This window comes from Marmota monax, unplaced genomic scaffold (genome assembly GCF_021218885.2).
Source record: "Marmota monax isolate L192 unplaced genomic scaffold, Marmota_monax_Labrador192_F-V1.1 WCK01_AAM20220418_F8-fsc00012, whole genome shotgun sequence".
In the NCBI taxonomy this organism is placed as follows: Eukaryota; Metazoa; Chordata; class Mammalia; order Rodentia; family Sciuridae; genus Marmota; species Marmota monax.
The window spans coordinates 2,662,075-2,680,938 of NW_026695227.1; positions in this window are offsets into that span (position 1 = coordinate 2,662,075).

Below are 18,864 nucleotides of genomic sequence, written 5' to 3' on the forward strand. Positions count from 1 at the left end.
CCTATTGATGAACACCTAGCTGGTTGCATAACTTGGCTATTGTGAATTGCACTATAATAACAATTGGTATGTATGCCTCACTATAGTATGCTGACTTTAATTCTTTTACATAAATACCAAGGACAGGAATATTGGGTCATATGGTGGTTTCATGTCTAGTCTTTTGAGGAAACTCCATACTCATTTCCAGAGTGATTTATTAATTTACAATTCCACCAATAGTGTAAAAGTATTCTTTCCCTACATTATTTCCAGCATTTATTATTATTTGTATTCTTTAAAAAATTTTGTTCTTTTTAGAAACACATGACAGTAGAGTGTATTTTGACATATCATACATACATGGAATATAACTTCCCATTCTTGTGTTGTACACGATGTGGAGTTACACTGGTTGTGTATTCACATATGAACATAGGAAAGTTATGTCCAATTCATTCCACTGTTTTTCCTATTCCCATCTCCCTTCATTTCCCTTCATTCCCCTTTGTCTAATCCAATGAAGTTCTATTCCCCCATCTCCTGTGTGTTAGCATCTGCATATCATAGAGAACATTCAGCCTTTGGTTTGGGGCGGGGTTATTATTTTTATTCTTGATGGCTACCATTCTAACTGGAGTGAGCAGAAATCTCCATGTAGTTTTCATTTGCATTCCCCTAGTTGTTAAATATGTTGAACATTTTTTCTTACCTTTCTTGGCCATTTGTATTTCTTCCTTCGAGAAATGTCTATTTAGCTCATTTGTACATTTATTCAGTTGTTTGTGGGGTTTTTTTGTGTTAACATTTTTTATTTCTTTATGTACTTTGGATCTTAAACCTCTATTGTAAGAGAAACTGGCAAAAATTTTCTCATTCTGTAGGCTCTCTCTTCACTCTTGTTTCCTTTGCTGTGCAGAAGCCTTTTAATTTGATGTTATCCTATTTATTTATTCTATATATTATTTCCTAAACTTCAGGAGTCCTATTGAAATCATTGTCTGTACAATATGTTGAAGTGTTGAGCCTACCTTTTCTTCTAGCTGTTGCCAAGTTTTTGGCCTAATTTGTAGGTCTTTTATTCATTTTGAGTTGATTTTTGTGCAGGGTTAAACATAAGAGTCTACTTTCATTCTTGTACACAGGAATAATCAATTTCCCCAGCATTACTTGTTTTTTTTTAAAGGTATGTTTTAGGCAACTTTGTTGAAGACCACATGACTGTAAATGTTTCTGTGTCTTCTATTCTGTACCACTGGTCTGTTTCTGTTTTTATGCCAGTACCATGCAGTTTTTGTCACTAAAGCTTTGTAGTATAATTTGAAGTCAGGTATTGTAATGTCTCCAGCATTGCTTTTTTGGCTAAGAATTGCTTTGTCTACTTGGGTCTTCTGTTCTTCAAAATGAACTTTAGAATTTTTTTTATCTAGTTCTGTGAGGAATGTCAATGGTATTTTGATGGGAATTACATTGAATTTATAGATGAGTTTCAGTAGTATGGTCATTTTAACAATAATGATTCTCCTAAACCATGTACATGGGAGGTCTCTCCATCTCCTCATGTCTTCAGTTTTTCTTCAGAGTCCTATAATTTTCATTGTAGAGGTCTTTTACCTCCTTAGCCATATTTATTCCTAGGTATTTTATGCTATTGTGAATGGAATTATTTTACTGGTTTCTTTTTCAGCAAATTAATTATTGTGTATAGGAAAGCTATTGATGTTTGTATGTTAAATTTTTTATTCTGCTACTTTGCTGAATTTGTTTATTATCTCTCAACATCTTCTATTGAATCATTTTGGATCTTCTAAATATAGGGTCATGTCATCTGGAAACTGATAATTTGAATTCTTCCTTTCCTATTTGTATTCCTTTTTATTTCCTTCTCTCGCCTAAGATTTCAAGATTTTATATTGAATAGGAATGACAAGAGAGGACATCCTTATCTTATTTCTCTTTGGAGAGGAAATGCTTTCAGTTTTTACCCATTCACTATGATGTTTGCTTTGGGTTTGTTGTATGTAGTTTTCATGATGTTGAGGTAAATTCTATCCATTCCTAGTTTCTTCAGTGTTTTTATCATGAATGAATGCTGTCATTTGATTTATTTCTAATGTTTAATTTGGTCCTATTTCTCATCTGTTTAGCTACTCTTAAAGTAAGATTCATCCATTTGCAGTTCTGAAGATTGTTTTTAAGTTCTTCTGTGTGTAGTATTTCTTTATGTATTTTCTATAGTTCTGGTTTAGTGATCATGAATTCTTTTAGTTTCAGCTTATCTTGGTAGGTTTTCATTTTAATCTCTGATTCTGAAGGATAGAATTGCTGGATATAGCAATTTTGGTTGACAGTCATTTTCTTTCAGTGCTTGGACCATATCTTTTCAAGCCCTCCTGGAATTTTAAAGTTTGTGCTAAGAAATCAAAAGCAAGAGCCTGACTGGCTTACCTCAGTGGTTTTTAAAATTCCATACTTGCTCTGTTTGTTAGGCACTTTAGTTACAATGTGTCACAGAGAGGTTCTTTTCTCATCTTGTCTATTTGGGTTTATGAATGCCTTCTGTATCTTGATGTCTATCTTATTCCTAAGGTTTGGAAATTTTTTGATTAATATTTCCCTGTAGAGGTCATTCATGCCATTAGCTTGCAACTCATAACCCTATTTGATTCAAGTGATTCTCAAATTTGGTCACTTAATGTTGTGTCAAAGTTCTTGTATATTGTGAACATAATTACTTGTTTTCTTTTAATACTGTCTGAATGTTCCAGTCCAGTCACTTTGTCTTTCAGCTCTGAGATTCTGTTTTCTTCGTGGTCTTCTCTATTAGAGAAACTTTCAAATAAATTTTTATTTGATTTATTGTGACATTCATTTACAAGATTTCTGCTTGCTTTTTTTCAGTACTTTTATATCTTTATTAAATTTCTCATTCATATTCTGTAGTGGCCTTCTAGTTCATTCATTAAATACTTCTGTGTTCTTTTGGAATTCATTGGTCATTTTTATAATAATTCTTTTGAATTTTTATATGATATTTCATCCACTTCAATTCTTTGGAATCAAATCAGTTACTAGAGAATTATGAACCTTAGGAAGTGTCATATTACCATGTTTTTTTATTCCTCTGTTGAGAACTATGCATCTGTTAGGATGGATTTCTCTTCCACTTTTATGTGTGGGCAATTTTAGGGCACAGCCTTCTCTTTGTGATGTTTTCTAGGATAATTAGTTTCTTGTGAATTGCTCAATATATTTCCAAGTAGGTTTTGTAATATTGTTTCACTGGTGATGATTAGGTACACTCTCTCTTTGCTGAGTTGTATGTGTAGCTCAGTAAAAGAGTCTTCACTCTGTGAATTTGTAGTGTCACAGTAGATCCTTAACACCTCACAAGAAAGAGGGAAACAAGCAAGAGTAACAATAGCAGCAAACAGTATGCATGCATTAAATATCGATGCCTATTATGACATCTGGAACACTAATTACTGCAAAACAACAATCATAAACAGAACTAGAGCTAGCATTAAAGTAAATGTCAGCTATACCCTCTACAGTACTAATAACTACAACAACATAAATGGTGGAAACAGAAATTACATTAACTGGTTCTAAAATACGATAAACATAAAGTTTATTAAAGAAAATGTGATAGGAAGGCAAAGGAAAATTTAGAATATTCAAAATGTGGAGAGAAATCAGAAGAGAGATAGTGAGTGAAGGCTATAAAGAAGGAGGAGAAAGGGTAAGTAAAAGAAAATAAATGGAACAAGGGAATGTGGCTAATAGAGAAGAAAGGAGACAAAGAGTAACAAGAGAAACAATCAAAAACAAAAAAAAATATATAAACAAAAAACTCTAACTCTTGAAAGACAAAGCAAAGAAAAAGAGCAAATGGATAATGAAAATGAGGAAAAATAAAAAAGAATAAAAAGAAATAAATACACATACCCACAAAAACACATGTCTGTGTATCTCCATTTGTATATCTGCAAATGGAGCAAAACCACACACAGGCACACACACAAAATCATAATGAAGAATGAAAGTATTTTCTCTGTTGAGGTGGCCAAACTGTCAATAAGGATGTATATTTGCTGCTTATGAGAGATTACTCTTCTTTACATTTCTTCTTGGACTCTGTACCCCTTAGGGAAAGCAAGTGCTGGAGGTTGTTAAACCCTTTCTGTTTTTGTGTCACTCACCAAGCTTCCGGTTGAAGTAACCTAGAACTGAAGCAGGTTGAAATAGCTCTCAGTTTTTCTCCCCTTGCTGAGAAGCAGTGCTCCCACTATTTGAATTCCAAGCCACAGAGCAGCTGGTAAATGCTCCTTCCTCTAATCTGCCAGCCTTGATCTCTTCATGGTTCACCCCACAACCCCCACTTATTGTAAGTAGGAGTACACTCTGTGGTGCCCATGGGTTTCCCAGCTCTATTCCCTGAATTTTCCTCCTTCCTACGATTCTCTCTCTCCTAGTCCATTAACTCCACTGGCATTCCTATTTAGGGGCCTAAGTACTGTGGGATGGCTATGCTCAGAGCTTCAGTCAGTTCCACCTGAGAGATGAACTGCTTTTAGCCAAAGGAATTGTTCTCTGACTCTGTGTGCTTCAGCCTAACCCTTCCAGGCATTCATCCTACCCAGAAAACATACAACCAGATTATTTTCTCCTACACCTTAGAGAAGCAGAATTAATAATGATTTCTCTAAGAACTCCCAGTCTAACAACACATAAAACCAACGTTATCTTTCTTAAAATAGTATTTCCTAAAATCTGATATCCCCCTTTGACAGAAGAAATAGGGATTTTTTTAATGACGTTTGATATTGAAAGCTATAAGTCAGGCTGAATTTTTTTTCCTCTCTGATATATTTCACTATGTCTTGCTTATATCAGTCATGTCCCATTAGGTTTGGGGAAGATAAAGTAGACATAGAATGGCGTAAATCAAGCAAGGTCCTTGAAATAACTGATTGCACAAAATATTATGTTTACCCTCCCAAAATTCCATTCATTATTGAGTATAAAAATATTCAGATCCATATATACACATTTCACAAAAATACCGATTGAATTTTCTTTTAATTGGAAGAACACCAATCTGATTTAGTAGCATGGTTTAAAAATCTGTAATCATTTTAAAAAATGGAAAATTAAATGGGTTGTTACCATGAACATGCATGTGTAAGACATTCCTGAACCATTAAATGTTCACTAAGAGGGAACTGAGCAACGATAGCAGCAATAGCAGCAAGATACTGTTGAGAGTGGGCAGTACAAAAGTGAGGGCAGAAGAAAGGTCATTTCCTTTTTAGTCTCATTTTAAGATTAAAAAGGAAGCCTTGATCATTTTATGGAACTATATTTTAATGATCTTTTCGAACCAAGAACAAGCTTGAAGAATATTCAAATGGGGTAGAAAGGTAAAAACTAATCATAAATAGCTTTAGGATAGGGTGTTTGGAAGTCATGGAAAGTAGATTTGGGCTCTGAGTTTCCCGATAACTTCATCACGTTATTTTTGGGAGGAAGGTGAACGCACTGATGTCTTTACAGCTATTTGTCAAACATGTGTCCTTACATTACCTCTTCCATCACAGCCCCTCTCTTCAGCAAAGTCTCTGAACTATGAGTATGGGGGGAAATAGATCACTTATTGGCAATTACCACATTGCTAGAAGCTGAGTTGATCCCAAAGTGTGAAAACATACAATTGCTCTTCTTTCTCTTCCTTCTCTTCTGCTCCTTCCATCCATGTCCAGGGACATCTCAGTCTTCTAATGGGCAGAGTAAGGGCCTGCTCTGCCTCCCCAGTTGGAATCTGAGATCCAGGACACGTGTCCAGTGTAGGAATACTGTCCTTCTCTTTAGGCCACTTGACCTCTGCTTCATATCCAGAAAAAAAAAAATTCAAATACATAAACTATGGACTAATTCTGACAACTCACAACAGGATCTTGGATCTTTCTTTTTACTTTTCGGTTCATAGTAATTGTGCAGAACTGAAGTTGAGATTTGTTCATTTAAACACAGATTTAAAGGGACTGTTCTGTCATTTAGAATACCCCCCCCACACACACTTTTTTTTAGAGTGCACTATGGAAACTAAAATCTTTGGGGTAAAGTACTTCTAGTATTAAAACTTGTCAAAGGTAGAAAAATCACACAAGTACATTTGTATAATAAAAAATGTACTTGAGCAGCAACTGGAGTGTAATCTTTTGGGATAATAGGTCCTTCAGTCTGGCTCGCTTATCAGTGAAAGCCACATCCTGCACACTGTTGAAGCCAGAGGGCACTTTTCAACTTAAAAAAAAAATTGCCAAGATTTTAAGAACTTTTAGGTTTGGAGTTTTCTGAGCTGCAAAGCAAGCAGACCTCATTTTATTGTTCAAAGAATTTTAAGAGTTTTAAAATTCCTCAAAATACCTCTGACATGAAAAATGGTGTTATTATTGTTGCAATCATTTTAATATTTGGATAAAAACAAGCATTTCCTAGAAAACCTTGGGGAAAATAATCTTCCTACTCTTTTCTACCTTTTAGTGCAATTTCCAGAAATGGGGAATCCTATTTGGGTGTACCATGAATTAGACAGAATTCCCTAGAATGGAATGATTTTACATTCAGGATGGAATAATAATAATAGGATGGAAATAAATGAAAAGAACCGTATATTTCTTTCATAGTGACTAGGCAAGCGATGACTTTGTATTCAAGGGTATAAATGTTTAAGAAAGATGCTGACAAGCTTCACCACATTTCACTCAGTACAGGAGAGGAAAAAAAGACTTTAAAACTTCACCAGAAAAAAAATCTGCGCTGCATATGCATAGATAATTACATGTCCAAACACATATTGGGATGCACATATGTACACATGCACACATAAATACACATAGGATCTTCATTAAGCTCCTGTGTATGTTATTCTTTTTCCCCTGTGCATCTTAAAGTTTAATAACTTAGTTTAGGGTTCTGATAGAAATTGCCTATGCAGAAATATGTAAGTGAATTTCTAAAACTTCATTACAACCATATTATGTAGTTAACAACAGATAATTATTGTAGGTCTTATGACAAATAGTACAAATGGCTGCCATAGACAAGAAGATAATAAAAAAAACTGGCTATGTAATTAAAATCCATATCACTTTTTAAAAAAATTATTTTAATTTTACATGAAACACACACATGCACACACTTACATGCACACACTGCTTCTTTCATAACTACAACCCATTATTAAACTTTAAAACACTATAACAGGGTATTATGAATTACCTATATATCTTTGTGAATGAGAAAATAATCATATAAAAGCCAAGTCTAAAACTGATTGGAGTGTCAAGGGAAAATTTTGTTTGTTTTAATGATTTTTTAGTAACTATATAATTTCCTAAAATTATTCAGGACATAGTACTTTCTTTAAAATCTCATGTATAATTTTTTCTCCACTTTCTTTGAAGGAAACTTCTTCCCTCCATATATTTAATCTTTTGGGGGTATTGGGAATTGAACTCAGGGGTGTTCGACTACTGAGCCATATCCTCAGCCCTGTTTTGTATTTTATTTAGAGACAGGGATTCACTGAGTTGCTTAGAGCCTCACTTTCGCTGAGTCTGACTTTGAACTCACAATCCTCCTGACTCAGCTCTCCGGCCCTTGGGATTACAGGCGTGCACCTTTGCACCTGGCTTAGATACTTAATCTTAAAAGATAGAAGATGCCTTCCACCAATCTAGCTATTCCCCTTACAAAATGTATGTATGAAGATGTGAATTTTGTGTCAACATACCTTATATACAAACAGAGATATGATAAATTGTGGTATAAAGGTGTATTAAGAATTGTATGCAAAAAAATAAGAGAGCTCATGTATAATGGCATAATTTGATGTGAACATACTTTATATACAGAGTTACGAAAAATTGTGCTGTGAATGGATAATTATGAATGTAATGCACTCCACTATTATCATGTATGTAAGAAATAAAAAAATTTAATAAAAAAAGAAGATGCCTTCTTATGTTGTTTGAGGTGGAGAAATGCAGAGGAGAGAGGAGAACATTCAAAATATGGAAGTCAGAGGAAAATATCAGGATGTGAAACAATGTTAAATATTGAGAATGAGTATCTGAGTACGGCTGAAGTATGGAAGCTTGTATAGAGAAGTGGTGAAGATGAGGACATGATCTGAAAAAGTAGATAGAACAACAGATATATAGGCTAAGGGACTCTCTCAGGTTTAGAACTTCTCCACTAGGAAATGGTTAGCTCATAATAGGCTTTAAGAAGAGTAGTTGGGTTGTTGGATTAGGATTTAGAAAAATCATTCTGCCAACAGTGTGGAGGATTTGCTGGAGGATGAATGTGATCATAAGCAGAAAGGACAATTTGGAGACTGACTTAAAACACTAATGGAAGGAATGGGAAAGGAGGCAGTTAGTTCAAAATAAATAAAGAACAAAGCATCTATAGATTTATATTAATTGAATGAGAATGACTCTGAAAGTTCTGAATTAAGAGTCCAGGTGTTTAAGACACCCTGAATTAAGACACAGTACTCAGAATAGGAAAATTTGTAAAGAGATAAAACAGATTAGTGGTTTTTTTAGGACTTGTTGGAGAGACACAGGGAATGGGGAGATAGGGAGTGGGAGCTAAAGGATACAGGATTTCTCATGGTGATAAGAAATTGACTATGGTGGTAGTTACATATATCTGTGAATATGCCAAGACCGTTGAGTTGTACACATTAAGTAGGTAATTTGCTTATTGGATTATCTCTCAATAAAGCTGTTTTAAAGGGAAAAGGAAGCAAAATTAATGTGTCCCTAAAGAAGAAGAAAAACTACCTATAGATAGTAGCTTCAGCTCCTGCCTGAGCCTTGTTGATTTGGGACTTGCAGGTTCTATAATCACCTAAGTCAATTCCTTTAAATGTATGTATTTATGTATGTATGGATGGATAGATAGATTGACAGATTTCTTTTTTTTCAGACAGATTTCTTTATCTTTTACTTGTTCTATTTCTCTGGTAGAATCTGAATAAAACAGATTTTGAAATTGGGAAGAGGAATGATGCTATAATAAATACCTGAAAATGTGGCAATGTCTTGAAATTGTTTTATGTTAAAGGTTAAAAGAATTTTGAGGTGCTTGATAGAAATCCTAATTACCTGGCAGAGACAGGTGGCAGAAATATACTTCTGATGAGGGATCAAAAGGAAGTTAGGAATATGTTGTTGCAAACTGGAAAACAGGTGATCCTTGTTAAAAGTGGCAGAAATTGGATCAACTGTATTCCACCTTGGAAAAGTAGAAATTCTAAAAGATGAACTTGAATATTTAGCTAAGAACATTTCCAAGCAAAACCTTATTTTACATTGTTGCTTATAATAAAATTAGAAGGGGATAAGTTGAAGAAACAAAAAGTTAAGCAAAAATAAACCAGTACTTGATGATTTTGGAGGTTCTCACCCTACCCTATTGTGAAGGATGTTAAAATTAGAAAATTTGTTGTCTAGAAAACTTTTTTCTTTTCTATACTTTTAATAATGCTTTATAGTTGTACATAATAGTTTGGTTCATCCTGACATTATCATATATGTGTTAAATTTAATTTGCCCTCTTGCAGTCCCTGGTGCCTCCTATTTCTCTCACCTCCTCCCTCCGTCTGTTCCCCTTCCTTACTTTACTGGTCTGCCTGCTATTAATTTTTCTATTTATTTTTAATTGGTGCTTTATAGATGTACATAAAAGAGGAATTCACCATGGTATATGCACATCGTGTAATTTTGTCAAATTGGTTCCACATTTCCTCCCCTTTCCTTTTCCTCCTCCCTCTGCCTCAGTCTCTTTCTTCCATCTCACTGGTCTTCCCTTTATCCTTATGACATCGGATCCTTTTCCTCTTTTTTCTCTTTACTTTTCTTTAGCTTCCACATATGAGAGAAAATATTCAATCCTTGATTTTCTGAGTCTGGCTTATTTTACTTAGCAAGGTGTTCTCCATTTCCATCCATTCACCAGCAAATGCCATAGTTTCATTTTTTTTCTTTATGGCTGAATAAAACTCCATTGTGTATATTATTTACCACATTTTCTTCATTTATTCATCTATTGAAGGGGACTTGTTTCATAACTTGGCTGTTGTGAATTGTGCTGCTACAAACATTGATGTGGCTGTATCACTATAATATGCTGATTTTAGTTTAGTTTAGTTTAGTTTTTTTTTAATAAATACCAAGGAGTGGGATAGCTGGGTTATGTAGTGGTTCCATTCCTAGTTTCTTGAGGAATTTCCATATTGCTTTCCAGAGTGGTTATACTAATTTGCAGTTCCACCAACAATCTATGAGGAAATGCTTTCAATTTTTCTCCAGCATGATTTGGGGTTTGTCATACATAGCCTTATAATGTTGAGGTAAGTTCCTTCTATCCCTAGTTTCTCCAGCATTTTTAACACCATTGAGTGCTGGATTTTATCAAAGGCCTTTCCTGCATCTATTGAGATGATCATATGCTTCTTGTCCTTAATTTTATCTATATGGCAAATTACATTTACTTTTATATATGCTGAGCCAAACTTGCATCACTGGAATGAAACCCACTTGGTCATGGTGTACTATGTTCTTATGTTTTGGAATGTGGTTCGTTAATATTTTTTGCATCTATGTTCATCAGGGATATTGGTACATAGTTTTCTTTCTTGATGTGTCTTTGTCTGATTTTGGCATCAGGGTTATATTGGCTTTATAGAATATAATTGAGAGTGTTCTCTCTTTCAACTTCATGGAATAATTTGAGGAAGACTAATATTAGATGTTCTTAAAGATCTGGTAGAACTCAGTTGAGAATCCATCCAGTCCTGTGCTCTTCTTTGTTGGAAGGCTTTTAATTGTTGTTTCAAGTTCATTACTTGATAATGGTCTATTTAGATCTATTTCTATTTCCTCCTGGTTCAATTTGGGCAGGCCACATGCATCTAGAAATTTGTCAATGTCTTCTAGATTTTTTCAACTTATTGGAGTATAAATTTTCAAAATAGTGTCTAACGATCCTTTGGATTTCAGAAGTATCTGCAGTGATATTTCTTTCATTTCTAATTTTGTATCTTCTCTTTATTTTTATTTCTTTTTTCTTTTCTTTTTCTTTTTTGGTTAATTTGGCTAAGGGTTTATCAATCTTGTTTATCTTTTCAAAGAACTGACTCTTGATCCTATGCATTATTTTAATTCTCAATTTCATAGTTTTGGCTCTGATCTTAGTTATTTCCTATCTTCTACTGATTTGGGCATTAATTTGTTCTTCCATTTCTAAGACCTTGAGGTATGGCATTAGATTATTTGTAATATATTTTTAAATGTAGGGACTCAACGCTACAAACTTTCCCTTAGAATTGCCTTCTTAATATCCAAGAAATTTTGATATGTTGAATCTCTGTTCTCATTTGTTTCTGAGATTTTCTTAATTTTTAATTTAAGTGTGTGTGTGTGTGTATGTGTGTTTGCGCACGCAGGTAAGTATTGTGCTGAGGATTGAACACAGGGCCTCACACATGTGAAGCAAGTGATCTACCACTGATTTATATACCAAGCTCTTTTTAAAAAGTTTTTTTCTGGAGAAAAAAAATGAGGTTGTAACTGGGCATCCTTTTGCTAAAGAAATTAGGTCTATGACTCATGGATATAATCAACTAATTTAGCAGGATCAAGAGTAGAAATTAGGTTATCCAGAAAGGATATTCCAAGAATCCTCTCATCTGATAGTGTAGATCCCTTTGGCATGCACTGGGTACTCAAAAAGTATTTGAGAACATTATACAAGAAGAAACATTATGAGCTTGGACTGAAACAGTCTAAGACTAGACAAAATCAAAGGCTATTGAACTCCTAAAATTCTATAGGCAGGAAATGAGTTTATAGAATTATTTGGTTGCAACCATGTTCTATTCAAGAAAAAAATAATGACTCAGTGGTCCAAACTGCTGCTGATTCACAGAGATAGAAGACAATGGAGCCACCACCCAGGGCACACAGCCCAATGGAGTTGCTTCAGAACATAAAGAATGACAGAACCACAAGCCACAGAGAATTCTTCTCAGGCATTGATCTAATGCAATTGACCTCCCAGATTTCAGATTTGGTTGGTTTTGGTAACCCCTTAATTTCTTCCAATTTTTCCCTTTTGTACTAGAGATGTCAATACTATACCTGTTATACCATTATATTTTGGAAGAAACAACTTGTATTCTAGGTTCACAGATCTACATGTGGGAAGAAATCTTGCCCAAAGATAAAAAATGTTGAAATTTTTGTTCATACCTGATTTAGATAAATAAGATTTTGGACTAAGAATTGATGGGATGGAAGTGGAAACTTTCGGGAATGTTGGGGTGGGAAGTATGTATTTCAAATGCAAAATATACATGAATTACAGGGGTGAGGGCAGAGAGTGGATTTTAATGGGTCTAAAAGTGGCTTCCCAAAAGATACTTCTACCCATAGCCTGCAAATGTGATCTTATTTTGAAAAAAGATCTTTGTTGATGAGTGCAAATTAAGTATCTTGAGGTAAGACCATCCCAGGTTAGGGTGGGCCCTAAATGCAATGAAAAATTCTTAAAGAAGAGAAAGGAAAATAGACGCAGAGACACAAGAAAAAAAAAGATCATTTGAAGATAAAGTCTGTAGGTAGAGTCATGCTGTCACAAGCCATTGAATTCCAGGAGCCTTTAAAAGCTGGAGAAACAAGAGAATCTTCTCCCCCACAATCTCCCAAGGGAACAAAGCACTACAATACCTTGGTTTCAAATTCCTGGTCTCCAGAACTGTGAGAAAATAGATTCTATTGTTTTAAGCCACAAGTTTTTGGTAATTTGTTTCAGCAGCAGTAAAAAACCAATATCCTGGGCAAGAATGAATTCTGTTGCCAGTCCACACTCTTTCTCAGAATCATCACTTCTCTCAAATAACTTATATCTAGATGGCAAATCCAATTCTCTGTCACAGACTCACCTCTGCATTGTGGAAGATTCATTCTCAATTGTCCCACTGTCCTTTCCTGCAATCAGCTTCTACTGGAGCCATCCCACAGGACACACGTGATTTTATCTTCTGACTTCAGGGAAAAGATGGAGTTGTCAGGATGGAAGCTGATTTTCTTCTAAAGAATCCTCCACTCCTTTGTAAACTTGTGAATGCATAAGAAACCTGCTGGGAAAAGTATACCAGGTCCAGATGTCAGAGCTTCCAAACCCAAATAAATGAATGCCCTAGTCGAAACCCTATAATATCTGAGTTCCAAAATGTCCTGTTAGACTACTATGTAGGCGCTTAATTAAATTGTTTTTATCTCTGATATACTGTGAGTATTATAGGCCAGTGGTTTGGATTGTATACTTAAGACATATCTCCAATCTTCTGAGAATTAATAAGCCAATTGGAATAACACTTATCATCATGATCATGTGCATATAAACTGATTAATCAATATGCTAAAATATAGTAGGTGTGCACGCACATACATACATACATACACACACACACACACACACACACTTACTTGGATAGGATCTATTAGAACAAAATATATGAAGGTTTTGGTAGTATAAAGGATAGCTTGTTATTCTGTTACAGTTTGAATTCTTTATTATATGAATGTGTTACTTTTTTAACAAGTAAGTTACTTTTCTCAGAAGCATAAGAATTATGGGATCCATTTCATAGATCAGAATTGGGGTTTATTTAGCATAGTATTCAACAGAACTCCTGGGAGACACAGCATGGGAAATGGAATTGTCCTCTCTGACTTAGAGCTCAGAGGTTTGGTATTTAGCCCAGCTTCATTTCAGAGCCATTTACGATTCTGTGACTCATAAACATAAACATTTATTTTTAACTAATATTTGAAATGCTTCAGATAAACTGGATATTGTAACAGCTGCTCTTCTGAATGTCATTCCATAATGAGGATCATCCTGTAATCAATAGATAATAATCAGATGCTTTATTTTGATACCAGAAATATTTCATCTTCCTCTTGTGCTTAGTAGGTGTATTCTTTAGTAATAACACTTGGCTGTGTATTGCAGAAAAATAAATAACATTGAAACAACAGAACTTCATTTCTCCATTAAACCTACAAAGGAGGCTTACTTGGATAGCCTAAGCTACCATGGTCATTTGTCAGTCTTTAGAACTCAGGCTTATATGTCTTCTTCTCAAACCTCCTGAAGCCTGCCTCCCTTTATCAAGGTTTATTCATAGTTTCAACATGACTGATTAATTCCAATGGTCACATCACCAGGAAGAAGGAAGAAAATAATGAATGCTCATCTCCTAACTTTTAAGGAGTCTTCCTAACTCTTGCAAACACTCCCATTTACATCTCATTGGTCGCACCAACCTACAAGGAAGGCTGGGAAATGGAATTTCATCTGGGCCCATTTCAAGGATTTGATTAGTAAGAAGCAAAAGAATAAGAAATTTTAGGAGGCAATTAACAACCAGTGACACAGTTGTGTCCACATATGGCATAGCTCAGCTTCTGACGATTGGACTAGAGGCACAGTGATTATGAAAAATATAACTTTCATGGTGACACCCCTATTTATGTTCTATTCATCATCTTGTCTGAGCAGCCACAAGGCAAGAAAGTAAAGAAACTCTTTTACTATTAAAATTAAAAATAAGTAATGACAATCCTAAAATAGTAGGTTCAAGTGTTTAAAAACGAAGTCCATTGTTCAAGGTTCTGTGTTGAAGCCTTCTAAATAACCATGGTAAGATTCCAATGTAGTGAAGGAATACTGAGCCATCATTCATTTCTGTGTTTTCAGGCATGTTTGGATGTGTTTGTCAAACTGATGGAGTAGCCTGATAAAAAATCCATTTTCAGGGGAGTCTGAAGTTCTCAGTGGCAAGGAGGGAAACAAGCATGACAGTACTGACCTCTAAAAGTAAAGAACAAGAAGTCTGAAAATAGCATGGTCAGTACCAAGATAATCTGTCCACCAGCACTGTTCCTTTAATAGATGCTAAGGAGAAAGAAAGCTATGAGTTAAAACAGAAAAATCTCTTTCTAATTCAGACACTTTGGAGCCCAAACAGCACTGTCTTAGGATGTATCAAACACAAAGCAACCATTGTTGTCAGAAGGCATCTTCTCCAAGTCCATGTTAGCTGCCTCAAGCATTTTCATGCTGACAGCTGGGTGTAGCCACCAGTGTACAACTGACATGTCCAACACCCAGTGGTGGAACAGAACAGAGGAACACAGTACCTTCTTGCTGCACTCTGCCAGGCCCATTTTCTGATTAAACAGAAGTATGGCACTTGCTCAGTGTGGTGGAGGGACAGTTGAAAAGCAGCACAATCTGCTATACTTGGAAAAGTGAAAATAACCCCAAACAGGGAAACTACTCTTCTCAGAGGAGCAATGCGAATATGGGGAATGGGATGACTACATGAGGTATATCCCCTGGGCTTCTGGAACTTGATAGAGGGTGACAGACTACTGGGAGGACTTTATAAGGGTCTTAATACTTAATACAATTGACATGGCCTCTAGAGATGTCGTAATTTTGAGATGTATGAGGCTGCTGCTTTTGTAACATGTGAAACTATTTACAGTAAATTTTATTTTTTCACACATAGGAGTATGCTCTAAAACAGTGGTTTAAACTAGAACAGTAAGTACATAAATCATTTGTATAGTTGCTCATTATCATTACAAAGTATTACATGCTGTATATAGTTGTATGTGCTATACTTTTTATTTTCCTTTGTTACCAGGGGATTGAACCCAGGGGTGTTTAACCACTGAGCTATTTTTTTGCTTTGTTTTGTTTTTGAGATAGGGTCTCACTAAGTTGTTTAGTGCCTGGCTAAATTGCTAAGGCTGGCTTTGAACTTGTGATCCTCCTGCCTCAGCCTCCTGAGCTGCTGGGATTATAAGCATGTGCCACAGTACCCGACTATGCTATACTTTTCTATCACTGGCAGTACAGTAGTTTGTTTACACCAGCATCACCACAAATGTGTGAGTTATGTGCTACAACTATGGTATGATGTCATCAAGAATTTTTCAGCTCCACTATAATCTTACTGAACTGCTGTGGTATATGCAGCCCCAGTCTTAATTGTAACATCATTGTGTAGAGCATAACTGTACATTGAGTTTCAAGCTGGCTTTACTTCATGTCATTAAAAAAATGTGTTGAGCACCTACTATATAATTTATTCTAATTGTTATGGATACTGCAGTGAATTACAAAAATGTGAATAGTAGCATCTAGCTGAAGCCAATATCAGATATTGGCTATAGAAATTACTAAATCGTGTTTTATTACCCCAAGAGATTCACAACACATTACATTTACTCACCCCCCCCCCAGAAAAGAGTCTATTTAGTCACTATGGCAGATTGAATTGTTGTTTCAAGAGTTTTACTTCTTTATAATATATTTATACATTAATTATCCTTTTCCATGTAACTACTTTAAAAACAGTTTTGAATTATAATGTATATACTACAAAATTCAACTACTATGCATGATTTTTGATAAATTTATACAATAATAGAACCATTACCACACTATGGTTTTAGAACAGTTCCCTTATTCCCCAAATTTCACTTATACTGTATGTATTCAACCCCTCCTCCCACCCCTAGCCCCAAGCAATCATATCTCTATTGCTTTCACTTTTTAAAAAATTGTAAAAAATGGAATCATACAATATATATTGTTTGGGGTTTTATTTCTTTCATAATGACTAATAATGGTTTTAAGATTCATTCATATTGTTGCCTAAACCAGATTCCACTCCTTTTTATTGCAGTATAGTATTCTATTATATTAATATACTTCATTTGTTTATTCATTTCTCAGTTGATTAATATTTGGGTTGTTTCCAAATTTTGACTACTAGAAATAATGTTACTCTAACTGTTCACTTGCAATTATTTGTATGTCTTCATTTCTCCTGAATCAATAGTGAGGGGTGGAAATTCTGTATTGAATGATAAATATGTGTATGACTTGTCAAGAGATTGAGATACTATTTTTTCTAAAGTCAATGTAACATTTCACATTCTCATAGGCACAGTATAGAAATTTGAGTCTGTCCATATGTTTATCAACTTGATATTGTCAGACTATTTGGCAATATCCTTTCCAGAGGGTCTCTAATGGAATTTCATTACAGTTTTAATTTGTCCTTCCCAATTTTTTTCATCTTTTTATGTGCATCTGTGTTCATTAGGAACAATTTCTTGTGTCTATATTTCTTTTTTTGTGATTCCTTTGCCTGGCTTAGATATTATTCTATCCTGAGAAGCTGGGAAGGGCTACTTACTTTTATCTGAAAACATTTGTATAGGATTGGTATAATTTCTTCTCTAAATGTTTGATAAAATTTATTATTGACACCTCTAGATCTGGGCTTTTCACTATAGGAAGATTTTTAATTACTAATTCAGATTTCTTCATGAGACAGTTTTGGCAGTTTATATCTTTTCAAAATATTTCACTTAGATTGTATAGTTTGTTGGCATAAAGTTGCTCATAAGGTTCCCTTATAATTCTTTACTGAATCATTTGTAAGACATTCTTTCTTTCATTTCTGATTTTGTCAATTTCCTCTTTCTCACGTTTTCTTTCTTCTTTTTTCTCTTTTGCTTAGCGTAGCTAAATGTTTATCAATTTTGTTGATCATTTAAATAAAACAATGTTAAGTTTTTGTGAATTTTTTCTATTGTTTTCTGATTTCTATTTCATTTATTCTTCTCTTGGCTTTATTATTTCCTTTCTTCTACTTAATGAGGATTGATTTGCTCTTTTTTGTAAAGTTTCTTGAGTAGAAACTTAAATTGTTGCTTTAAGAACTCTTTCCTATTCAATTTAAGCCTTTGAAGTTATAAGTTCTAAGCAGTGATTTTACTATATCATATATTTTAATAAGCTAGGTTTTAATTTTCATTCACTTAAGCACATTTTATAATTTACCTGGTAATTTCATTTTTGACTCATTGTTTCTCCAAAAGTATGTTGTTGAAATTCTTTGCTTTCTGTTGTTTATTTCTTTACTTGTTCTTCTTTGCTTTCTTTTATCAGGAAATATACTTTGAGACTTGTTTTATGACATATAATATATAATGGAGAGTGCCCTTGAAATGAATGTATATTCTGGTGTTTGATAGAACATTCTACAAATTAATTTATGTCAGGTTGGTTGATAGTGTTGTTCATGTCCTGAATATTCAATACTGATTTTCTATCTAGTTCTCTTATCAATTATTGAGAAAATAATATTAAAATATTCAGCTATTACCATATTGAATAGTCTATCCTTTAATTCTGTCAGTGTTTTGGGGATTTGGTGCCAGGTGTTTATATACTTACAATGATTTTCTTTCTAATATACTAAAATCTTTATCATTATGAAAATTGTCTCTTTGTCTCTAGTATTATTTTTTGTCTTAAATCCCAATTTTGTGTTATAAAAATGTATTTGTATTTTTGTATTAATAAAGCAATCCAGACTCTTCTATTACGTGACAGGCTTCTGGCACCAGCTTGGCTCTGCTCCAGGGCAATGAGTCTACTATAATATCAGAATCTTCCACATTTCCAAGACCAAAAAAAAAAAAAAAAAAAAGAACAAATCTCTGTTTGCAGTTATAGGTGATCATCAGTTACCCTTAAAAAACTATTGGTAATTGATCAAAACACTGAGAACATATCCACTGGACCCTCTGAGAGAAATTTTTTCCCACGTTTAAAACACATGGTATAAAGTGAAAACAGCCTATTAAAATGACTTCCAGTCAACAGTGGGAGAAAGATCCTTTCCAGCAATGTGACAAATCGCAACATAGA